The sequence below is a fragment of the Pocillopora damicornis genome, chromosome 5 (genome assembly GCF_964200805.1).
Source record: "Pocillopora damicornis chromosome 5, jaPocDami1.2, whole genome shotgun sequence".
In the NCBI taxonomy this organism is placed as follows: domain Eukaryota; kingdom Metazoa; phylum Cnidaria; class Anthozoa; order Scleractinia; family Pocilloporidae; genus Pocillopora; species Pocillopora damicornis.
The window spans coordinates 13,566,436-13,593,417 of NC_142674.1; the positions used below are offsets into that span (position 1 = coordinate 13,566,436).

Here is a 26,982-nt window from a genome sequence, read left to right on the forward strand (position 1 = left end):
TATTGATAATAAGTGAGCAAAAAAAATGAATTAATCGATTATGTAAAGCTGATCAAACACATCAATTCGATGCTCTAAGACTATTTTATTAATTTATTTTGTAAAAGGAAACAAAAATGTGTTACGAAAAATTGTAATGCGTGACAGCGTGATCTTCTAGAAGCTCCGCGAGAGGTCATAGTTTGTTTATTTTAGTGTATTGCGCAAGCGTTTCGTAAAGCGGTTTATTTTGTATTCTTTCAATAATTAGACTATTTAGAAAGTTCTAGATATTTATTGTGCAAGTATATAATTAGGCGAGTCCAAGCGAAGTTTGAACCAGTCTTCACAGGCGAAGAGAGCTTGACTATAGCGTGTTCATTCAAGTGTGATGAAGCAGCATTTAGTGAAAATGGCGTAGGTCGTGTGAATTTATCAAGATTAAGTGCAGTTTGGCAGTGGCCGAGTAAGTAAGGGTTTAACTTCGTGGAAACTACGTTCACTCTCTAGAATAAATCTTCTTGTTGCTGTTTCGACAACCCTGAGTTCAGTTTGGTCTCCGAGCTACCCTTCCTCTAAAAGATTACTCGCGTAACAAAATGACTCAGTTCTAATTGGCAAGAAAAGAGTCTCCCATGTAAAACGGATGCAAATGTTAAAACGGGTACAAAAAAAATTAATGGATTATAACCACAGTTTTTTTTTTCTCCATGATCGTGGTATTATGAGATTTTCCTTGCAGCGAAAAATAAAAAGATCTATAGTTCCATTGTTCAAAACAGGTTAAATGCAAAATTGAAAGATTCCTGAGTAGTGCGTGAAATATAATTCTCCATCAATAAAGGTATTGGCCTGGGCATATTATCCCATACCATGGGTTTTTTCCAGACCGAAAGGCAGATTCCTCTTCCCGATCTTCTCTTATGCCGCTAGTAGTGTTTAGTTGGCAAAGAAAGGTTGCGGCTAGAATGTGGTTAACAGATTTTTTGTTATAATTATGACACGCAAGAGATAACATCTAAATTATGAAATTGTAAGACCACTTACTTCCTGTAGTTTCCGAGGAGCAGTTCATTAAAAACGTAGAAAGAGGAAAGAAAAGGAAAATCACCGGTTAGTACACAGTCGATATCAACGCCTTAGCAACAGGGGAGCATGTTTTTCATTTATCCCATCTCCACTTCCCCCTCCCCCTCCCCCCTCCCCCCTCCCCCCTCCCTCTCCCCCTTCTTCCCTTCTTTCCTTCGTTCTTTTGGGTACCTGGCTACGCACATTACAGTTCTCTAAAGGGGTCAAAGCATTTATTGCATAGATGCAAAACATGTAATTAAAGCTAAAATCTCTCTTGAATAAGTTCAGTTTTAAAATGAACTTGATGTTATGCTTAATGTCAAACTTTAATACTTCGAATTCTGATTTACATATCATGAGCAAACACTATTGGGGTCCCCAATAGTGTTCTTTAATCGCGCGATCCAGACTAAGTCCTGTAATCCCGACGGTTTATACCGGCCAATCTTGATCCCTATCATAAATGTTTGTTCTTCGTCCATTTGCTCAACTTTAAAGGGCCTTTTCGGTGGGTGATGATCTTCTCTACCAGCATTGATCTGTTGAAGTCTTTGCTCACCGCAAGGCGTAATTTTATCTTTTTTCACCCAAACGATACCGTAAATTTTAGACGTTTTCAAAGTTTTTCACGAATAACGTACGCTAGTCACGGTGACGATTTCCTTCCGTTTTAACTTCGATTACGGATAAATATATTATTAAAGACAGGTCAGGATCAAGAAAACAAATAACAATGTCAACAAGTGCATAAAACAAAAAAAAGGTGACGGAAATCCCTTTGCTTCCATAACAAGGGAAACTACGAAATGTCACCTGAACACAATTTGCTGTTGAAACGAATACTTCCTCCAAAGCGGTGAAAATCTTCCGCGGAGATAACGAGTCTCTCGTTCCAAAGATAAAGTGATCATCATCGCATGCGGTCTCGTCGTCCAGAAATGACTCATTCGATTCTTCATCACTGGTAGGGAATCGTACTCTAATATCTCATTTTCCTCTTCGTCTGTCTTTTTTTTCTTTTTTTTTTTTTTGCTGCTCCTCGAGGTCAGACAGTTCGAAGCTGAGCAGTTGACCTGGCTGAATTTCTCTCTAATCGAGGTACGACAGGAGAGTTCAAGCTTTTGCCATCTGACGCACCGCAACACCAAAATGTTTGCGCCCAGTCCTTCATCTTCTGTATGTTCTACGGTGCTATCGGTACAGATGATAACATTTGAATACCGGTATGGCCGACAGGATCATGGCACGTTCAGGTACAGGATATCAAGACTTTGAATTTGTAAAAATAATACACCACCCAATGGGTTGTCCTCTTTAAGGCTTCTTTGGCTGCATTTCCAAAGTTTCTTGCGTAAATTAACACCGTACAAAGCGGATCTTTGTGATAAATGCACAACTAAGTGAGCACTCTCCACTTCTATTGTCATACGACTCACCAGGTTATAAACGCGTTTGCTTCTTTGGCTGCATTTCCAAAGTTTCTTGCGTAAATTAACACCGTGCAAAGCGGATCTTTGTGATAAATGCACAACTAAGTGAGCACTCTCCACTTCTATTGTCATACGACTCACCAGGTTATAAACGAGTTTGTGGAAAGAAATGAAACATGATCTCATAAAAACGGCTGCGTGGGAAGCTATGCTTTTTAGGAATTTCACGTAGATCGATCTCTTTATAAATTCTCTTCAACGAATTGCCCCGTTCTCGGTGCGTTTAAGTTATTGTTTGCCGAATCCCGCTCCTCAAAATTGCCAATTGCTCCTGCAAATAAGCCCAATCCCGGATCCCGGAAAACCTATTGGGGACCCTCAACACCTGCAAAGATTTTTGGTATTTGGACACAGCCACAATGGGAAAGGGAAAATGAAAATTGTAAATTAAAACTGAATTTGAAATGACACAAACCAAATTATCCACACCCTACCCTCCTCTCTCTTCCCCTTCCCCTACAAGGCAAGTAAGATGACCGGTCTTTAAGGAGAAGAAGTCAACAACACATCCAAAAGATACTTACGCCGAGCTGGTGTTTCCGTGTAAATGTTTTGAAAATTGAGAAAAGAAGAAAAACAGTCCCAAATTAATTCAACATTGAGTGACCAGGACTTGTTCATTGCAATTGCAGTTAAAAATAAACACAAAATTAAAAAAAAAAAAAAAAAAAAGAAAGAAAGGAAAACAAAACAAAACAAAACAAAGAACAACTCAAATGGAAAGTGGAGCAAGGCATACTATGTAGTCAGTAGTAACAACAATAAGAACAAAAATCATTTTTCCTTTTTGGTCCACATTAAAGTTGCTATTATGATTTCGTTGGTGTTTGAAGAAAAAAGGGAGAGATTGACAGAGAGTATCTGTTTGTATCTTGACATGGTAAGTACAGGCTGACTTGAATAAAAGCACTGTTAGCCATCAGCCCAGTGGAAAGGTGATTACAATATAAGACAGAATTGTCAGGTAAAAACACACTTACGGCACTGTTGTTCATCTGAGTTATCCCTACAGTCATCATCCCCATCACAACGATACCGTTTAGTGAGACACTTTCCATTTCCACAAGTGAACTCATAGTTCTCACACTTTCCTGTATAGATATGCGAGTAACGTCAATAATTCTACATAAGACTTACTATGAAAAGTCTGATTGGTAGAGAGCTAACTCAATCAATATACAATAGCGTGCTTATTTGGCATAATAAATGCAATCTCTGCAACGGATATTCCACTCAGGATATTACATACTGCCTAGTTTCCTAGACCTTCGTCCGTTTAGTGTTCTCAAATTTTCTGCAAACTTAGAGAGAAATGCCCTCTTTTTGCAGATTATTCGAAAATGCATGTAATACAGCAATTATTAAATAACTCATTTCCGAATTGTTAAGCACGTGTAACTGGTACTGAATTTATCACATCCCAAAGAGGCTTGGTGAACATAGAAATACCGTCCGGAGAAACTTCGAACTTCTCCGCGATTAAGGTAGACAAACTGAGAAAATATCTTTCCGATCGGGGAATTCAGCCGAGTGATAAGAGGAGAGAGAAGGGCTGAAAGTTTTAAAGTTGTGTAAAAATGTGTAAAAAATCGAAGAAGTCGTGGAGTCTTTTGAGTGGAAGTTAGAGAAAAAGCTCCACACAAACGAGGGGCAACCTCCTTATCCCTTTTTTTGGGGGGGTTCTTGGTCTCAAAAATTTGTCAAAATACCAGAGTTCACATTTGTATGACTACTTAGTTGGGAAAGATGACCACTCAGTCGAGAACCTCAGAACATTTAATCTCGCTAAGAGCGGTCCTCTCGACTTCCCGTCGGAAAAAAGTTTTCTTTTATTTTTTGCCCATGAAAAGGGTTTAGGACACATGTTTCAAAAACAGTTTAGTTGTTTTCCAATTCTCTTTTTTTGCGTCGCCACAAGCCAAAAATCATTTTTGGCCAGACCACCCCTGTGAACAGAGATCGAAAGTGTCAATTTCAAAGATTTTGTCTAGCGCGCAGCGACTGCAACAATGTAGCTCACGGAATTCTATCTTGGTACAAGTTACTAGGTGTATTCAGTTAGTTCACAAACAAAATATGGAAACTTAAGCTGAAATATTTTTCATACCAGCGTGATCAGAGGAGACCCTGCTCTTCCACCTTAATTTGCATATCAAAAATTCACTACTTTGTACGAAAGAATTCTCGAAATGCAGGCGTTAATCGGGCCGAAAAACCATATCAGTGCATAGTTTATACACCAATGAGGTCACGGATTGCCTCAAACTCGCGGGTATATCTCTAGCTTCCATCCACCAACTTCTTAAAAACAGCGCAAATCCATGCGTTTGCTCAGTTGCGTTCGTGTCAAAGATCATTTGCATGATTCTTGGAATTGACCAAGATCTCCTTTTGACGGTTCAAACTTCGTTCGTTTATCTTCTACGTTGAGGATTTTAGGTTTTCACAGCAACTGAATGGAGATTAGATGCCGAGTTGTCCTAAAACGTTGCGTGAACGTGATCGGTCGTAACGCTTGCGCGCTTGCGTGACTTACAAAGTAGACAAAGGTGATCGGAAGGCGCCTTCTCGATAATTTACGTTGAAATATCAGGCCATGAACTATGCACAGCGTGGAGAAGATCAAAATTAAAGAACAAAATTGGCACTCTGGTCATAACAGACATATCGCGCGGCTTGAAAGGACACAAAAACAAGTTAAAATAGGTTGCAGTGTTTATATTTACAAAACAACACGCATACACTCTGAAATAATTCCTGCAGTTTCTCCCGAGATTTAGTATACGGAACCCGATGAACTGACCCTCCTTTCCGCAGATTTGTTTCCATCTCTAATGATGTTGCGCTGTTATGGACCACAAGGTTTTTGAGCGAGAAACTCGACATTTCTCTGCGACCATCAAAATCAACTGGACAAACCCAGCTTGACATATTGCGTGACGTGATTGTGCAAATCTTTCCCCTTGCTATATGGCCTGTTTCGCGGGTTCTACAAATTGAAACCAAAGTTAGTTAATGTAACAAATTAGAATCGAAAGTTATTAAAATGGACTGAATTACATTTTAATGAGAATTTTAACTTTTAAAAAGGTTTACTTGATTCGTAGAAAGCAAAGATTGGAGTGGCTTTGGATATTTAAGCCCTGATTTCTCTCCTGGGACGACGTATCGAGTTATTTGAAGTACTACCAGCTATCCAGCGAAATCCTCGATTACAAGTTAATTTTGTTTCGTTCCGGTCAGTTTGACCACGATATGGAAAAAGATATAACAGTTATTGGTATGTTCTGAACATTTTAAGAAGCATTAGAAATGCGATGAAAGTGCTTGTTAACAGCCACAGCACAAGGGAAAATGTGAGGCAGTAAAAGAAAGTCAGACTGAGTGGAGATGTTTTTGAAGTTTTCGGAATTTAAGTTGCATTCGTATCAGATGAGTAATATATTTGCAATTTCTCGAGAGTGAAGGCTATTATTTAACTAAAAATTGGTTCGTAAGTGCCTATCTGGGCTATCTGCAATAGCAGACAAAGCCAGAATTCTCTTTGTCTCGATTTTTGCATCCGCTTAAAACTTCAAAACTGTCAAATTTCATCAGAGCTTGATCTGCTCATGAGACCAGCTGGCATAGTTTACCAATGGACTCAAACTCCAGTTTCAGGATTCATCGGACGTCGTTTCAAAGCTTTAAAATCCACGAGTCTCGCGACAAAAAAAGTTAATGCCTTCCAGGTAAATTTTAGTGAGTTCAATAACAAGCTGGTGGCAGCTTTTAAGACAAATGGCGTCGAAAACTCAGTCTCCTTTCACTGCCTCACATTCTTCTTTTTGCTCTGGATGCTAAAAAATACTTTTACTACATTTCCAGTGTCCTTCCATGTGTTCTGGTGTTTAAAACATACCACTAATTGTTTTATATTTTCCAAATCAGGGCTGAAATACCCAAAGCCACTCCAATCTTTGCTATCCGTGTATCAAGTAAACATTTAAACGATAAAATTCTCATTAAAGTGTAAAATTCTTCAGTCCATTTGAATAACTTTCGATTCTAATTCGTTACATTAACTAATTTTGGTTCCAACTCGTAGAACCTGCGAAGCAGGTCGTACGACAAAGAGAAAAGTTTGCACAATCACGTCACGCAATACATCAAGCTGGGTTTGTCCAGTTGATTTTGATGGTCGCAGGGAAATGTCGAGTTTGTCGCTCAAAACCGTTGTGGTCTATAAGAGCGTAACATCATTGATGACGGAAACAAATTTGCAGAAAGAGGGCTAGTTCATCAGGTTCCGTATACTAAATCTCGGGAGAAACTGCAAGAATTGTTTCGGAGTGTATGCGTGTTGTTTTGTAAATATAAACACTGCAACCTATTTTAACTTGTTTTTGTGTCAACGTCAAGGAGGCAGCCAGTTTTGGATTGATCAGAAAAAAAGGCAGATATCTGCAACATCATACTTATTTTACTACAATTTTTGTTTGTAATAGGCTTTTCTTGCAGTTTATGCTGCATTGCTTCATTTCCTGGCGCAACCGAATTAACTCGTTTTGCCACTGTTGGATATCGTTTAAAGCTATCGGTTTGTGTTCGAATGGAAATTGTCCTCTCTGCGGCCATGATGACTACTTAGCGGTTTGGCATAGATGCGATCGTATTATGTTATACAGGATCAGTGGTGCTGCGCTTTGCACTTTTATTAAATTTTTTTTATTTGACATAGGACCCTTTCGGCCAAGATGTTTTTTCAGTACCTTTATCTCAACGTTCATTCTTCTTTTTTAGTTTTTTCGTTGATTTGAAATGTTGCTAGTGTTGTATAACCGTTTAAGACACGTCAACCGTTGAGTGTTTTCGATGAGAATCATTAGCAGAATACTCGCTATAATTCCTTAAGTTGTGTTCCTCGCCAGTTATTGCCTCCCTTTGCTCTTCTTCGAACCTGCTATCAGCTCTTCGGCAGAATTTTAACTTCAAACACAGAAAATCGTTTGTCCATAGGAAATCGAAGAAAGACAGGTCTTCCAGGTTGCGATTACTTTAGCGATACAAAGCTTCTGAGCAACGAACCATATTCTGGTTAGTCTTATTTTTTTTCTTATTTTTTGTTACAACTTCTAGAAATGCTAAAGAACACTTATATTTTCGCGCTGCTAAGTGAGCACCTAGCCTCGCTCCCACGCTAGAATTCGTTACAGGCACTTAATGAATCTGAAATGGGTTATTTGGTTTTCGCATGAGATCATAAACCATCGAACCTTGTGTCTGTGTTAATAACTCAGACCTCGATCGGTTTTCGTTTTCATAATCTATTTTATCCTGTTCAAGCTCACCCAATGATTGCTTATTGAAAGACATGCAACATTGAGCCTCTGCTCGTAAGACAAAGGAAATTAACAACCAAAAACTGGAAGTTAAGACATGGTAGTGCACATTGCAACGTTCAGTTTGACTCCCCGATTATTAATAACCATTAGCCTCCTTTTGTTGCTAAAATAGTCTTGGATATTAGTCCGCGGACATAGTCTGTTCGAGAATAAACAAATTTCTGAAAGGAAAGCTCGAAAAATGTGAGCTTCGAAGAACAACGATTTCCGGAGACAAATAGATTATCATATTTGTTTGGAGAAAAATGGAGGCTACTGAGTTTATTATCCGTTAAATAGTTTTTCTGCGCTTAACAGCATATAGGGGACGCGTACTCAATCGACCTCATCTCCTGGAGAAAACTGGTAGAATGCAGTCACAACGTCACGATCCACACCGAGGTGACCACATCGTGAGACAAACAATTATATTTCCCTTTGAAGTGTTGTTTACCAAGACTAATAGCCTATTCTACGACATATCTTGGTTTTTTTTTTCCAAATTACCGTTGTCACAGCAGTGTCAACTTATAAAATTTAACCTACATTGTCTTCAGAAACTAGAAGGTTGCTGCTTACCCTTAGCCTTTTTGTTTGTTTAAAAATGAATGAACTTTTATTACTTGTTAGGAAAAGGCAAGAAATTTAAAAAAGGGCATTTGGGGATTAACGTAGGGTTGATAAGGAAACAGGAAGGGACACGATACTACGTTCTATAGGGTTTATTCGATCAGCTTTCTTGACAGAAGGCAAAGGAAAAATGATAAAAAAATGAAATGTAAGAAAAACTTGATGAATTTCATTTTCTTGTTTTTATCCTCCCTATCAAGCAGGAGGAAATCAGCTGAATTTTCTTTTGTTATGCCTTATTCTTTTTCATTATTCCTCTAAAAACCCTTTTTCATACTTCAATCATGTTTAATTGTCCCTGATGGCTACATATGAACCACTTAAAGAAACTAAAGACAACTTGGAATGGCGAATCAATCATACGACAATTGCTTTATGTTGTTATTGTATTAGTACATATTGAGACGACACACAAATAGATCACAGTCTGAATTTAAAGTACTTACGGCCAGCTGATTCGTCCAGGTGAAACATGAAAGAAAACGAAACCTTATTGAAATGGTCTACTAGTATTATGACAATACCACTAAGCTCTGTAATTTTTTTTTTTTTCCGGAAAAATTTGCATCATGGGCGACGACAATTCGTCTGTCAGAGAAGGATGTATTCGTGACGGCAATCCAGTATTATCTGCGTTGAGATGACTTATAAGTTGACTTTTTTGTGGTCAATTTAAATAGTCGATTAAGGCAATGTCAATGGATGACTCTATTTCTAAAATTGCCATTTTCAAAGTAATATATCAACGATAAAATAGCTCAATACATCACATAAATCAATGCTGCCTCATTCAACAAATTTTAGTTTATTTCATTCGTTGTTAAAGCGATGGTAGCCATCACAAGAATCTTGTCCATATCATCGAAGCTCTGTATCCAAAGATGGACGGATGCGAAATTCATTGCATGTAACGTGCATCAAAGTTTATATTTATATTTCCCTGTTCTGGAGATGTTATTTTGAATGTGGGGTTCTCGGTAGACAATTCTTTTTTCTTTCTCTCTTTTTTTTTTCCTTTTTTCAAAAAAGCATTTGTTATTAAGTATAACTTGGTTTTACATTACTTTAGGAGTGGGATAGGCTCAGCCCACTACAAATTTAAAAAGAAAAAATGCACAATACTTACTGCATTTTTCGTCTGACCCATCTATACAGTTCCTGCGGTTGTCGCAGCGTCTAGACGCATGAATACATTCTCTTTTATTAGCACAGGCAAACTGATCGGCTCTGCAAGTTACTAGATGAAAGAATCACACGAATCGTGACTAATCGTCGACACTAACTATGTATCTTTACACTATTACTTTGACTGTGAAGGCTTCGTCACATCTCGCGCTCGTGCTGTAAGTATTGAGAATCTTGTGATATGAAAGGGCAGTTCGCAGCTTACTTTTAAAGTTTTTGTTTTGTTTTGCTTTATATATATATATATATATATATTTTTTTTTTGTGATTGACACAGTGCAGTTACATTTCATTAGAGATCACGTTTGTTAACTTTTTAACTTCGACGGAGTGGCGTTCGGTCATTTTTTTCTGTTTACCCTTTTAATTTTACTAAATTCTCATAAAATAAACTTCTCATTGAGATATAGTTTTCCATGGTTTTCTTTCTTTTCTCACGAAGGCTCCAACGAAATTTTAGAGTGGGTTTGGCCGGATATATGTTCTTAATGACATCATACTCCTGACTTTGCTTTATTGCAAAATGGTTTTCCCTTTATGTACTGACCTACATGTATTTTCCATGACGTTTTTAAATAAAGCTATCCCCCTGGTATGCTGTTATACTTGCATTCTGTCAATTTGCCGATAACATGAGTGAGACTTTTATTTTTAATGATGCCTTCGCCAAGCAGAACATCACCGTTAGACTGTGTTTTCTTGAAAAACTTATATCCTTGGAAATGAGTAAAGTGGTAATTTAACATACAAAACAACAGGGTAACGTACTCGCAGATGTGCATGGAACGGCTACCAGTGTGAGCAATAGAACAGCTTGAGGATTCATGACAATCTTCATGGAAACAAAAAGTAATAAAAAAAGTAATTAAAAAAAAGGATTGTTGGGTGTCAAATTGTTCCTTGTTTAGGTAAGGAATAAATTAAATAATTCGCCGACTGTTGCGTTACCAAATCAATCATTCCTACCGATAACAGAAAAGAAAAACTGGTAATAAAAAATGATTAAAATTATAGAATTCTTGGGGTAATTTCAATTTTTTTTAATGAGAAGATGATATTATTTCCTCGAGAAATCAAATTTCCAACGAATAGTTACCGAGAAAACACGTATTCAAATTTAGATAAATGTGGCCGACAGAAAGCTCTAATTTTCAGTTTGAAACTGTCCACATTAGCATATTTATTTAAAGGAAATGAATATTGTTCCGTTTTCAAAATCCATTTTGTTATGAGCTGAACGGACCAAAAGTGTGTGGAATTGACAAGGACTCAAACAAAGCTTATAGCTTTTCAAAAAAAAGATCTTTTCACTGCTTTCTCTCCCCGAAAACGAATTTAAACACATTCGTGGCAGTTTCTAAGGATCATGGTAATACCATCTCCGACAAGTTACCTTGTAATTATCTTAAAGTAACTAAAGATTGCAAAAGTGTAATATTTGATCAACACTCTTTGGAATTTTTCAAGTACCATATTTTATTGCGTAAGAGCCCTCCCCCGAATAAGCCTCCACTCTTTGGGCCAAAATGTCAAATAAGACCCCTACCCTCAAATATGTGCCCCTCCCACTCCCCTCCTCACTTTCTCAATTAGTAGGGATACAAAAAAGGCTTTTTCTATTTACAATTTATTTATAACTTATAACCCTCATTTAAAGCGGAAACAGTAAGAATAATAGTGTCATTTACATTCTAGTTATCCCTATATCCGTGTTCTTCTAGAGTTTGTCTATTTGCATTATTTATGCGCTTGAATTTTTTTTTTATTGCTCCGCTCTTAGTAAATGGTCTTAACTTCCCAGGCACAACCAGACCATTCTCGAGGATCAGTAACTTCTACGATTATAAAGTTTTTGGTATGCGTTTAGATGAAACAGTTGATGAGGAATTATCGCTCAATCAAAAATGTGACCAACAGGCTTTAAACTGCTTCAATTTGTAAGTTCCAGTTACATTATCATCTGTCATCTTTTTTTAAGCAAATAAGTCTTTCCCCTTGAAAGATGTTGATATCGACATAACGTCTTCGTGGATTATGTGGCATACTTCTTGTTGTATTTCTATTTAAGACTTAGCCATAAAAAGTTACAATAACGTTGAAAAAAAAAACTGAATAAGCGCCCCTCTCGATTAAGCGCCTTTCTTTAAATAAGCACTTCCCCCCCTCCCCCCCCCCCCTGTAGTCAGAAAAGGGATCGCGACGTTTCGGCTGCTCCCTGCTGGTCTTCATCAGGCGATGGGGTCGACTGCTCACGCGTTACCATTTGTATCACGGTGATCGAAACGTCGCCATCTACATCTCAAGTGACTACATCGAGAGACAAACTATTAAACAGTTTATTATTACTTGCCACCACGATGAGCAATAACCTCTTTTATCGGATATTGACCTGAAGTAGGGGCGCAAAGCCCGATTTAGGCAGTTATTGCAAACCTCTACATGGAGGTATTTGAAGAACGAGCAATAGAATCAACAACACAGAAACCCAAGATCTGGAAGCATTACGTTGATGAAACCATCACCATCCTAGATCGCAGTTATATCGGCTGTCTCTTACAGCATCTCAACAGCCAGCAACCTACCATCCGATTCACCATGGAAACTGAGAAAGACAACAAGATCGTCTTTCTCGACTCGTCAGTTACGAGGGAACCATACAGACGCCTGACCACTTGCGTCTACAGAAAACCAACTCACACAAATCAGTACTTAGGGCATGATTCAAACCACCCTTAATAAGTAAGACGCGATATTGTTTAGTGTTTGCATGACCGGGCGAAGCGTCTCGCGAAAAAATCATCAGTCATCAAGGAACAGAGACATTTGTCATCAGTTCTTGTTTCTAACGGTTTTCCCTCTTCCTTTGTAGAGAAGGTCACGAAAACAAGAAACTCCTTCCCGAGCCGAGGGCCTGTGACGTAGTTCAAGTCCACAGCGTTTTTGCCCTATGTAAAAGGTGCATCAGAGCTTCGTCGCCGTTGCCTACAACAACAAGGCATCCGCGCAGTCTTCAAGTCCGAGACGACCATTACATTTAGTACGACCAAAGGACATTGTCAATCCAGCCAGATAGGACAGTGTGGTTTACACGATTCCCTGTGAATACGGTAAAATCTACATTGGTGGAATGGGAAGACCTATGCGAGAGAGAGAAAAGAACACGAGAGAGATATACGTTTAGCCTGTATCCAGACCTCCGCCTTGACTTGACTTGACTCCGCCTTGACTTGAGGTCAGACCTCATCTTCATCATCATCACCGTCACTGTGCTCCAAAAGAGGATCAGTATCTCCAAACTCACCCATTTTAAAGTAAAATATCTTTTATTTTAAAATGAAAGTCAGTGAAAAAAAGCAACCCAAATTTTGAAATAAAAAAGACGTCAAACACCCTCAAGGCTGACCGTGCAATTCACAGAGTAACATTGAACCCCAATAGGGCATCATCAGCTGAAGTCCTTAGAGTCCCAGTTCCAAAGCATAATAACAGAGATGCCCTTGTGCCAGGACCTTTTTCACTCATCTTTGACCCGGCAGTTAGTGGTCACGCAGACAGTTATATCGTGAACAATGTTTCAAGAGCTCTTGTTGACAGATTGACTGTGAAATTCGCAGAAATAATCGCACAGGACATTGATGTTTATGATCTATGCAAGCTCCATGAGGACCTCTCCTTGACTGACGATGAGAGGGCGAGCATGTTTAGAGAAGTTATTCAGTCTTTTGATCCTTGAAAGATCAGATGCAATGCTGAATATAAGAAGAAATCAGGAGTTGACGATGAGAATAAGCTCAATCGTTTATCAGAACAAGTGTAGGATTCCATCGTGAGATTCTGAAGGATCATGGATTCTTCCCAAGAGCTCTTTCTGATGAGCTTCCTTTCGAGCTCAGGCTTGCACCTGCCAGCAATGTTCTAATAGGATCTGATAAGACGCAGCTTGCCTATGAACTGAATAAAATTAGCTTGAGTATGAAGTCATTCGCAGTCAAGAACTCGCTGATGAGGCCTCGTCTAACCACAAAAATCGGAAAGAGATTCATGTGTGAGCATGTCACTCAAGACAATCTCAGTAGATAAGGGATTAGACACAATCATCAATGAGGGTATCAATGTTCCAAGGAAGTCAATGAAGGGACTGCGATGCCGCTGGTGAGAGAGGCAGTGGACGGGGATTCCATCCTGACATCACTGAAGTGAAGGTGATTGTCGATTGAATCCCAAATAAGGTTAACAGCCAAGGAATGGAGGGAATATGTGGGAAGAGGTCTTCAGAAGATTTGGTAAGGAAAACAGCGCGATAAATTCAACAGACTTTTACGCTGGAACCCTAACCCGACACCCCAATGGCGTGGCATGAGGATCATTCGAGATTATAATATTTGCATCCTCCTCAGACCTCACGAGTGAGACATTGTGAATTATTATTCACCAGTGAACAATTCAAGTTTCCTTGAAATCGAGGTTGCCTCCAAAATGTGCAAGAACTGTTTTTTTTAAATCAAAGTTGATTGACTTGAAATCAAGGTTAAATTTCATGAGTCGCCTTAAAGATCAAGGTTGTTTTCAAAGTCCGTGTGAATCCCTCTTTTCTAACTACCCACCCCCCCCCTCCCATTTTAGTCGAGATTTTATGTAGGCAGAACCCGCATGTAAGCACCAAGGAGGCTATAAATTTTTTTGGGTGTGTCTAAGATATATTCTCGGACCACACCTCATAGCACGAAATAGGTACTGAATCAGAAGTTTATCCTCTCCCACTCCCATATATTCGAAACCACTTTGCTCCATAAACCCAATGCTATGTGATTGAATTTTCTTGCTACAAATTTAGAGGAAAAAGAACTAAAAAACACATTTCGAACATCCGAAACATTTTTGGAAACTTTATCAATTTAATGTGTGATCTGCGTAGTACGAATTTATCTCTCTCTCTTTCATTTTCTAGTACGCTGGGTTATTAATTTGTCACTAATTTATGACCACCTACGGTGATATTGTGGCGCTTCTGATAAACTTGTAGGTGGCGATGAAAAAGGAGCACCTCACCTTTCTTGCACCTTGGCAGTGACTCAAAACGCTGGCACAATCTGCAAGAATAAAAACATTGTCAACGATGAAAACGGAGCGTTTTTCAAACGGAACTGGAACACTTAGGGATAGGAATTCAATCAGTCACACTTTGATTAGTTGTGTTACTTGCTCGTCAACTAGAATTTTATAACCAATTTGTTCGGTGTAAAAATAAAAAATCATATCGAAAATAACAGGGACATTTATAATGAAACTTTATAAAGCACCGTTGAACATCAATGTAAAAGTTCGACGCGTTTCAAATGAATATTTACCTCTGATGCTACATATTTCTTAAAATAAATCCTCCGTTACTGTTCTGTTGAGATAGAAAAGACAATGATGATCGTGAGAATTTATATAATTATAATGATGGAGATATTGATAATAATGAAAAAATATCATTTATGAGGATGATATAAATAGTAATGATTCATAGACATATAAATAATCATGTAGCTTTAATTTTTTCCTAGCTCGACAAGCAATCTTCAAATTAGCATATTATTCTTTCTGTTCATCACAATTTAAACTTATGACTTCATTATTATTTTAAAAAAGCCAATCAAGTAATACATCTTTAGTGCGTGCAACCATCTGGTAACAAATACCATGATTAGCTTACTGACGTCACTGGACTGTTTTTTCAGCAGTTATCAGCAATTGAGAAGCGTTCATTTATTTCTAGCGACCAAAAACATATAAAATTAAAAAGCCTTCCAAAACAAAGTGGAGATTCGCCTGATATAAAACCTCGTTCTGTGATGACACAAACAATGAAAAGGATGAAGATGACGAATATTTTGCATAAGATCTATTTCAGAACCAATAACTATATTCTTGGAATGTTTATGACTTCACTTCGAAGCGAGCCAATAAGAGGACAAAAATTGTCCTATGGCAACCATCTGGTGTAGAATTTGTGTTAACTAAAAGTAGTTTATTTAAACAGTTTTTCCCTTCGAAACAGTTTTAAACTAGACATAGTTTGAAGCTACGCTGGTTTGCAGATTTAATGAATGTAACCGAAGAAGTTACAATTCATAGGCCCAACGTTTCGACACTCCTGTCTAGTGCCTTCATCAGGGGTGATCTAAACGCTGCAACAAGAGGTCCTTTTATATGATCACTTATTAGCGACCTTTTTTCTGACGAGGTGTAAATAGGCGTCAGGAAGCAAACCGCCATCGTCACGATTTAAAGGAGCGTGGGCGGAGTTAATGTGCCAAGCCTCCAAACAAAGGCGCTGGTGGTAACGCCGATTAGTGGTGATAATTTTAGAATTATCCCACCCAATTGTATGGTTGGTTAGGCAAGTATGCTCCGATAAAGCTGAATTTTCCTTTTTGCAAAGAAAAACCGCTTTTTGGTGCTCTTTTAACCGTGTACCAAACTGGCGTTTGGTCTGTCCAATGTATTCGTTGTCACAGTCATTGCAAGGAATAGAATAAATGGCGTCGGTTCGTTGTTCTTTCGTGACAGGATCCTTAGGTTTGGCGAAAATATGCCTCAAAGTCTGAAAAGGTTTTTGAGCAACTTTAACGTTGTGGCTATTCAAAATTCTCTTGATGGGTTCAGTAACACCCTGTATGTAAGGAATAACAGCAAAACCAGTCGCTGGTTCCCTTTCATCAAGAGCGTTACTATTTGTAACTGGTTTTTGGCAGTTACGGAGAAAAGTTTTTGTATAGCCATTTGCCTTTAGGACATTGGAAACATATTTCCATTATTCTATTCCTTGCAATGACTGTGACAACGAATACATTGGACAGACCAAACGCCAGTTTGGTACACGGTTAAAAGAGCACCAAAAAGCGGTTTTTCTTTGCAAAAAGGAAAATTCAGCTTTATCGGAGCATACTTGCCTAACCAACCATACAATTGGGTGGGATAATTCTAAAATTATCACCACTAATCGGCGTTACCACCAGCGCCTTTGTTTGGAGGCTTGGCACATTAACTCCGCCCACGCTCCTTTAAATCGTGACGATGGCGGTTTGCTTCCTGACGCCTATTTACACCTCGTCAGAAAAAAGGTCGCTAATAAGTGATCATATAAAAGGACCTCTTGTTGCAGCGTTTAGATCACCCCTGATGAAGGCACTAGACAGGAGTGTCGAAACGTTGGGTCTATGAATTGTAACTTCTTCGGTTACATTCATTAAATCTGCAAACCAGTGTAGCTTCAAACTATGTCTGATTGTCCACCTGGTTGCCGTGTGAACTTTAATATAGTTTTAAACTAATTGTAAATAAATTTCAGTTCACTGCCAAAGCTATTGCCTAGAATGAAAAGTAGTTTATTCAAACAGTTTTTCCCTTCCGAACAGTTTTTAGTTCATTGTAAATTAATTTCAACTCACCGCCAAAGCTAATGAAAACTTATTTTTTGTTTTAATCATTACCTTTGAGCGGCACCGCTCTACCCTAAGATCTCCCTTATTTTTAATGCGCAAAATAAAACTACCGTTGAACGTATTTGCCGTAATCGTGCCAACAAAAACATTTCTTTAGGCATTATCATTATTTCAAATAAGCCAATCAAGTAAGAGATTATTAACGCTTGCAACCATCTGGTGACGAGTAGCATAATTATTTTACATGTACTAGCGTCATTAGACTGTTGAAACCGATAGCGGTAGAAATTGGTCCTGTTAGAAACTCTGGAGATTCTAGTATCACAACCAGTTTAATATTTCATTTATCTTTTTTCTGTCGAGTTTTGCTACTTGCAGAAGAAAACAAATAATATGGTAATGATGCCTTTTTCAACTTTTCCTTCCGTTGAAAAATTGATCATTGCGAAACGAAGTGGTTATTTGCTAGATATAAAACCTCGTTACGTGATAACACAAACAATAAAAAGGAATAGGACATGGATTTTGCATAAGAATACATTTTAGAATACAATAACTATTTTCTTTAAATTTTTTCGACTTCACTTTGAAGCGAGCCAATAAGAGGACATTAAAATTGTCCCATTGCAACCATCTGGTTTAGAATTAAGTGAGTGTTAACTAAAAATAGTTTATTTAAACAGTTTTTCCTTTTTAAACAGTTCTGAGTTAATTGTAAATTAATTTCAACTCACTGTCAAAGCTAATGAAAACTTATTTTGCTTTTATTTGCCATAATCGTACCAAAACAAACATGTCTTTGGGCATCATCATTATATCAAATGAGGCAATCAAGTAAGAGATCGTTACCGCTTGCAAACATCCGGTCACAAATAACATAATTGTTTTACTAGCGTCACTGGACTGTTGTAACCAATAGCTGTCAAAACTGGTGCTTTAGAAACTCTGGAGATTTAGCAAATTTACGAACGATTCATATTTAGTTTATCTTTTGTCTTTCGAGTTTTGCTTCTCGCATTTTTTTTTCGCGTACCTGTTTTCATTTCGTGTTTTGTTTTGTTTTTTTCTCAGTTATTAGCAACTGAGAAGCGTTTAGCTATTTTTAACGATCAACAACGGATAAAATTAAAAACCCTACAATGCAATTAACCTAAGTGTATCATGATAAATTCAATCGGCAGAATAAAATGATAATAATGATCGTTAGCGAAAATTGATTATACACAGCGCATCACCAACAACTTGACAATTGAATTAAACAACTAATAGGCCAAGAATGAAACATTTTTTAATGATCCGAAGGATACCAGAAGAAAACAAGTGATATCATAATAATACTTTTCTCAACTTTTTCCTTCTGTTAAAAAATTGGTTATTCCCAGAAAGTGGAGAGGCGCTAAATATAAAACCTCGTTACGTGATAACACAAACAATAAAAAGGAAGAGGATGACATGGATTTTGCATAAGAATGCATTTTAGAATCCAATTACTATATTCTTTAAATGTTTATGACTTCACTTTGAAGCGAGCCAAACGAGGACATCAAAATTGTCCCATTGCAACCATCTGGTGTAGAATTAAGTACGTGTTAACTAAAAATAGTTTATTTAAACAGTTTTTCTCTTCTAAACAGTTTTGAGTTCATTGTAAATTAATTTCAACTCACTGCCAAAGCTAATGAAAAGCTGAATTTTTTTGTTTTAATCATTATGTTTTAGTGACACCGCTGAATCCTAAGATCTCCTTTGCTTTTTATGCGCAAATAAAAACTACTGTTAAATAAATTTGCCATAATCGTGCCGAAAAGAAACATGTCTTCGGGCATCATCATTATTTCAAATGAGCCAATCAAATAAGAGATCATTAACGCTGGCAACCATCGGGTAACGAATAACGTAATTATTTTACTAGCGTCACTGGACTGTTGTAAACGAGAGTTTGTAATTTTACTAATTCGGAGATTTAGCATTACGAATAGTTCAATATTTAGTTTATCTTTTTTGTAGAATTAAGTGCGTGTTAACTAAAAACAGTTTATTTAAACAGTTCTTCCCTTCTAAACAGTTCTGAGTTTATTGTAAATTTATTTCAGTTCACTGCCAAAGCCAATGAAAAACTGAATTTTTTGTTTCAATCATTATGTTTTAGTGACACCACTGAATCTTAAAATCTCCTTTGTTTTTAATGCGCAAATTAAAACTACTGTTGAATAATTTGCCATAATCGTGACGACAAACAACGTCTTTGGACTTCATCATTATATTATATGAGCCAGTCAAGTAAGAGATCGTTAACGCTTGCAAGTAATTATTTTACTAGCGTCACTGGACTGTTGCAAATGAGATCTGTCGAAATTGGTGCTTTTACTAACTTCGGAGATTTAGCATAACGAACATTTCAATATTTAGTTTATCTTTTTTCTTCCGAGTTTCCCTTATCGCTCTATTTTTTTCGTACTTGCTTTCTTTTCGTGTTTCGTTTTGATTTGTTTTGGTTTTTTTTTTCAGCAGTGACGAATGACATGACTAGCGTCATCAGACTGTGTAACTGATTGCTGTCAAAATTGGTCCTTTTAAAAACTCTGGAGAATTTAGTATAACGAAGGGTTTAAAATTTGGTTTTTCTCTCTTCTGTCTAGTTCTGCTTCTCGCCTTTTTTTTCTCCGCACCTGTTTTTATTTCGTGTTTATTTCGTGGTAACGAATGACATAACTATTTTACCAGCGTCATCGATCTGTATAACCGAGTGCTGTCAAAAATTGGTCCTTAACCTCTGCAGAATTTAGTATTACGAACAGTTTAAAATTTGGTTTTTCTCTGTTTTGTTTAGTTTTGCTTCTCGTTTTTTTTTTTCGTACCTGTTTTTATTTCATGTTCTTTTTTTTTGTTTGGTTTTTTTAAATAGTTATTTACAATTGAGAAGCGTTGAGCTATTTTCAGCGACCGACAACAAATATCACTAAAAAAGCCTTCAATGCAACTGAATAAAGTGCATCGGCAGAATCGAAATAAAATGAGTGAAGATCGTCAACGAAAATTTAAAGCGAATCATCAACATTTTAACAACTGAATTAAACATTAAGTAGGCCTAGAGTGAAAAGTAGTTTATTTAAACAGTTTTTCCCTTCTGAACAGTTTTGAGTTCATGGTAAATTAATTTCAACTCACTGCCAAAGCTAATGGTAAACTTATCTTTTTTTATAATCATTACCTTTTAGTGACGACACTGCATCCTAAGATCTCCTTTCTTTTAAATGCGAAAATTAAAAACTACTTTTGAATTTATTTTCCATAATCGTGCATAATAAAAGCATCTCTTTGGGCATTATTATTATTTCAAATGAGTCAGTCAAGTAAGAGATCGTTAACGCTTGCCACCATCTGGTGACGAATAACATAACTTTATTACCGATAGCGATAAAATTGGTCCTTTTAAAAACTCCGGAGATTTATTTAGAAGCTTAAAATTTAGTTTTTCTCTGTTCTATAGAGCTTTGCTTCTCTTTTTTTTTCGTACCTGTTTTTATTTCATGTTCTTTTGATTTGGTTTGTTTTTTTGCAGTTATTGGCAATTGAGAAGCGTTTACCTATTTTCAAATATCATTAAAAACGCCTACAATGCGATTGACTGAAGGGCATCATGGTAAACTAAATCGGCAGAATCGAAATGAAATGGGTGAAGATCGTGAACGAAAACTGATTGCGAATCATCAACAATTTAACAAGTGAATTAATCAAATAATAGGCTTTCTCACTTCTCGCTTTTTTTCGCACCTGTTTTTATTTCGTGTTCTTTTGTTTTGTTTCGTTTTTAGTAGCTCCTGGCAATTGAGAAGCGTTTAGCCGATTTCAGCGACCGGCTGAAAAACTACGGAGATTTTAGTATTACGAACAGTTTAAAATTTGGTTTCTCTCTGTTCTGTCGAGTTTTGCTTCTCGCTTTTTTTTTTCGTATGTGTTTTTATTTCATGTTCTTTTAAATTGGTTTGTTTTTTTGTAGTTATTGGTAATTGAGAAGCGTTTAGCTTATTTCAGCGACCGGCAGCAAATATTGTTAAAAACGCCTAGAATGCAACTGAATAAAGTGCATCATGGTAAACTCAATCGGCAGAATCAAAATAAAATGGGTGAAGATCGTCAACGAAAATTGAAAGTGAATCGTCAACATTTTAACAACTGAATTAAACATTTAGTAGGCCTAGAGTGAAAAGTAGTTTATTTAAACAGTTTTTCCTTTCTGAGTAGTTTTGAGTTTATTGTAAATTAATTTCAAGTCACTGCCAAAGCTCATGAAAAACTTATCTTTTGTTTTAATCATTACCTTTTAGTAACACCGCTGAATCCTAAGGTTTTCTTTTCTTTTTAACGCGAAAATTAAAAAAACTACTTTTGAATTTATTTGCCATAATCGTGCCAAAAAAAACATCTCTTTGGGCATTATTATTATTTCAAATGAGTCAGTCAAGTAAGAGATCGTTAACGCTTGCCACCATCTGGTGACGAATAACGTAACTCCACTACCGATTGCTGTTAAAATTGGTCCTTTTAAAAACTTCGGAGACTTTCGTATTACGAACAGTTTAAAATTTGGTTTTTCTCTGTTCTGTCGAGTTTTGCTTCTCGCTCTTTTTTTTTTCGTACCTGTTTTTACTTCGTGTTCTTTTGTTTGTTTCGTTTTTTTTTAACAGATATTTGCAATTGAGAAGCGTTGAGCTATTTTCAGCGACCCACAGCAAATATCATTAAAAAAAGCCTTCAATGCAACTGAATAAAGTGCATCGGTAGAATCGAAATAAAATGGGTGAAGATCGTCAGCGAAAATTGACAGCAAATCATCAACATTTTAACAACTTGAGTTAAACATTTAGTAGGCTTTGATTGGAAAGTAGTTTATTTAAACAGTTTTTCCCTTCTGAATAGTTTTGAGTTCATTGTAATTAATTTCAACTCACTGCCAAAGCTAATGGTAAACTTATCTTTTGTTTTAATCATTGCCTTTTAGTGACGACACTGCATCCAAAGATCTCCCTTCTTTTAAATGCGAAAATTAAAAACTTCTTTTAAATTTATTTTCCATAATCGCGCCAAAAAAAAACCTCTCTTTGGCCATCATTATTATTCCAAATGAGTCAGTAAAGTAAGAGATCGTTACCACTTGCAACCATCTGGTTACGAACTGAATAACGTACCTCTTTTACCGATTGCTGTAAAAATTGGTCCTTTTAAAAACTCCGGAGATTTTAGTATTACGAACAGTTATAAAAATTTGCTTTTTCTCTGTTCTGTCGGGTTTTGCTTCTCGCTTTTTTTTTTTTCGTACCTGTTTTTATTTCGTACCTGTTTTTATTTCGTGTTCTTTTAATCTTTTTTTTTTGTAGTTATTGGCAATTGAGAAGCGTTTACCTGTTTTCAACGACCGACAGCATATATCATTAAAAACGCCACAATGCGATTGACTAAAGGGCATCATGGTAAACTAAATCGGCAGAATCAAAATAAAATGGGTGAAGATCGTCAACGAAAATTGATTGCGAATCATCAACAATTTAACAAGTGAATTAAACAAATAATAGGCTTTGTCACTTCTCTCTTTTTTTCGTACCTGTTTTTATTTCGTGTTCTTTTGTTTTGTTTCGTTTTTAGTAGCTACTGGCAATTGAGAAGCGTTTAGCCGATTTCAGCGACCGGCTGAAAAACTACGGAGATTTTAGTATCACGAACAGTTTAAATTTGGTTTTTCTCTGTTCTGTCGAGTTTTGCTTCTCGCTTTTTTTTCGTACCTGTTTTTATTTCGTGTTCCTTTAATTTGGTTTGTTTTTTTGCAGTTATTGGTAATTGAGAAGCGTTTAGCCGATTTCAGCGAGCGGCAGCAAATATTGTTAAAAACGCCTACAATGCAATTGACTAAAGGGCATCATGGTAAACTAAATGGGCAGAATCAAAATAAAATGGGTGAAGATCGTCAACGAAAATTGATATCGAATCATCAACAATTTAACAAGTGAATTTAAGAAATGATAGGCTTTCTCACTTCTCGCTTTTTTTCATACCTGTTTTTATTTCGTGTTCTTTTGTTTTGTTTCGTTTTTAGTAGCTACTGGCAATGGAGAAGCGTTTAGCCGATTTCAGCGACTGGCTGAAAAACTGCGGAGATTTTAGTATTACGAACAGTTTAAAATTTGGTTTTTCTCTCTTCTGTCCAGTTTAACTTCTCGCTTTTTTTCCGTATCTGTTTTTATTTCGTATTCTTTTAATTTGGTTTGTTTTTTTGCAGTTATTGGCAATTGAGAAGCGTTTAGCCGATTTCAGCGACCGGCAGCAAATATTGTTAAAAACGCCTACAATGCAACTGAATAAAGTGCATCATGGTAAACTCAATCGGTAGAATCGAAATAAAATGGGTGAAGATCGTCAACGAAAATTGACAGCGAATCATCAACAATTTAACGATTGAATTAAACAACTAACAGGCCTAGAATGAAACTCGTTCTAGTGATCCGAAGAAGACCAGAAGAAAACAACTAATGATGATAATGTCTTTCTCACCTTTTTCCTTCTGTTGAAAAATTGATAATTTCCAAAGCAAATGGAGAGTCGCTAGATAAAAAACCACGTTAAAAACTCTGGAGATTTGAATATTACAAAGAGTTTTTCTCCGTTCTGTCGAGTTCGGCTTCTCGCCTATTTGTTTTTTTTTCGTACCTGTTTTTATTTCGTGTTTATTTCTTGGTGACGAATGACATAACTATTTTACCAGCGTGCCAAAAAATATCTCTTTGGGCATTATTATTATTTCAAATGAGTCAGTCAAGTAAGAGATCGTTACTACTTGCAACCATCTGGTGACGAATAAGGAAACTTTATTACCGATTGCTATAAAAATTGGTCCTTTTAAAAACTCCGGAGATTTTAGTATTACAAACAGTTATAAAAATTTGGTTTTTCTCTGTTCTGTCGGGTTTTGCTTCTCGCTTTTTTTTGTACTTGCTTTTATTTCATGTTCTTTTGATTTGGTTTGTTTTTTGCCGTTATTGGCAATTGAGAAGTGTTTACCTATTTCCAGCGACCGACGGCAAATCTCATCAAAAACGCCTACAATGCGATTGACTAAAGGGCATCATGGTAAACTAAATGGGCAGAATCGAAATAAAATGAGTGAAGATCGTCAACGAAAATTGATATCGAATCGTCAACAATTTAACAAGTGAATTAAACAAATAATAGGCTTTCTCACTTATCGCTTTTTTCGTACCTGTTTTTTATTTCGTGTTCTTTTGTTTTTGTTACGTTTTTAGTAGCTACTGGCAATTGAGAGGCGTTTAGCCGATTTCAGCGACCGGCTGAAAAACTACGGAGATTTTAGTATTACGAACAGTTTAAAATTTGGTTTTTTCTCTTCTGTCGAGTTTTGCTTCTCGCTTTTTTTTTCCGTATCTGTTTTAATTTCGTGTTCTTTTAATTTGGTTTGTTTTTTTGCAGTTATTGGCAATTGAGAAGCGTTTAGCCGATTTCAGCGACCGGCAGCAAATATTGTTAAAAACGCCTACAATGTAACTGAATAAAGTGTATCATGGTAAACTCAATCGGCAGAATCGAAGTAAAATGGGTGAAGATCCTTAACGAAAATTGACAGCGTATCATCAACGATTTAACAATTAAATCAAACAACTAATAAGCCTAGAAACTCGTTTTAGTGATCCGAAGAAGACCAGAAGAAAACAACTAATGATGATAATGTCTTTCTCACCTTTTTCCTTCTGTTGAAAAATTGATAATTTCCAAAGTAAATGGAGAGTCGCTAGATATAAAGCCACAATCTGCGATGACACAAAATAAAATAAAATTTGGTTTTTCTTTGTTCTGTCGAGTTCGGCTTCTCGCCTATTTGTTTTTTTTCGTACCTGTTTTTATTTCGTGGTGACGAATGACATAACTATTTTACCAGCGTCATCGATCTGTATAACCGATTGCTGTCAAAAATTGGTCCTTTTAAAAGCATCTTAGAGAATTTAGTATCATGAACAATTTAAGATTTGGTTTTTCTCTGTTCTGTCTAGTTTTGCTTCCTGCTCTTTTATTTCGTACCTGTTTTTATTTCGTGTTCTTTTGGTTTGTTTCGTTTTTTTTAACAGTTACTTACAATTGAGAAGCGTTGAGCTTTTTTCAGCGACCGACAGCAAATATCATTAAAAAAGCCTATAATGCAACTGAATAAAGTGCATCGGCAGAATCGAAATAAAATGAGTGAAGATCGTCAACGAAAATTTAAAGCGAATGATCAACATTTTAACAACTGAATTAAACATTTAGTAGGCCTAGAGTGAAAAGTAATTTATTTAAATAGTTTTTCCCTTCTGAACAGTTTTGAGTCCCTTGTAAATTAACTTCAACTCACTCCCAAAGCTAATGGAAAACTTATCTTTTGTTTTAATCATTACCTTTTAGTGACACCGCTGAATCCTAAGATCTCCTTTCTTTTAAATGCGAAAATTAAAAACTACTTTTGAATTTATTTGCCATAATCGTGCCAAAAAATATCTCTTTGGGCATTATTATTATTTCAAATGAGTCAGTCAAGTAAGAGATCGTTAACGCTTGCAACCATCTGGTGACGAATAAGGAAACTTTATTACCGATTGCTATAAAAATTGGTCCTTTTAAAAACTCCGGAGATTTTAGATAGATAGATAGATAGATAGATAGATGGTGCCAATTTCCTCCCTTGCAGCCAAGGGCTGAATTGCGGAGGAACCAGAGAGGTGAGATCGGACGTCAGCATATTAAAGGCGCCTCTGGCAGCCGCTTCAGTCCATTGTGATCACACCTCACCCACCCAGACCTACGACGGCACAAATCGAGATAGACCACAACACCGGGCACTACGTGCCCTACTCTTTGCGAACAGTGCGTGCGTTCTTTTACGTCCCACAATTTATTTGTAACATAGAACGGTTGTGAGACGGGACCTCCGGCTTTACGTCTTATCCGAGAGACGAAGCAAAGTGGGTAAAGCATCTTGCTTAAGGATACAGCGACATGCCCCTGGTAGGACTTGAACCCGGGCCCTTCGACCCAGAGTCCAGCGCACTGAGTTTTTCTTCTCGTTTTTTTTTTTCGTACCTGTTTTTATTTCATGTTCTTTTGATTCGGTTTGTTTTTTTGCAGTTATTGGCAATTGTAAACACATCTCAATTGCCAATAACGGCAAAAAACAAACCAAATCAAAAGAACATGAAATAAAAACAAGTACAAAAAAAAGCGAGAAGCAAAACCCGACAGAACAGAGAAAAACCAAATTTTTATAACTGTTTGTAATACTAAAATCTCCGGAGTTTTTAAAAGGACCAATTTTTATAGCAATCGGTAATAAAGTTTCCTTATTCGTCACCAGATGGTTGCAAGTAGTAACGATCTCTTACTTGACTGACTCATTTGAAATAATAACAATGCCCCAAGAGATATTTTTTGGCACGATTATGGCAAATAAATTTAAAAGTAGTTTTTAATTTTTGCATTTAAAAGAAAGGAGATCTTAGGATTCAGCAGTGTCCTAAAGAGTTCCTCGTGGTGACGAATGATATTACTATTTTACCAGCGTCATCGATCTGTATAACCGATTGCTGTCAAAAATTGGTCCTTTTAAAAGCTCTGGAGAATTTAATTTAAAATTTGGTTTGTTTCGTTTTTTTTAACAGTTACTTACAATTGAGAAGCGTTGAGCTATTTTCAGCGACCCACAGCAAATATCATTAAAAAAGCCTATAATGCAACTGAATAAAGTGCATCGGCAGAATCGAAATAAAATGAGTGAAGATCGTCAACGAAAACTGACAG

At 36.7% G+C, this 26,982-nt stretch overlaps 1 protein-coding gene and 1 long non-coding RNA gene across 2 annotated transcripts in view; both read right to left on the reverse strand.

The window, feature by feature from the left end:
- The window catches only part of LOC149045419 (RNA-splicing ligase RtcB homolog), a 113,878-nt gene that overhangs the window by 72,571 nt on the left and 14,325 nt on the right, over window positions 1–26,982 (reverse strand). The window lies entirely within an intron of this gene.
- On the reverse strand, window positions 1,220–14,804 carry LOC149045426 (uncharacterized). Its single transcript, XR_016187235.1, has 4 exons — window positions 14,768–14,804; window positions 10,487–10,550; window positions 9,660–9,770; window positions 1,220–3,631 (listed from the first exon to the last, which is right to left on the reverse strand). It is a non-coding gene; the product is annotated as an uncharacterized LOC149045426 (long non-coding RNA).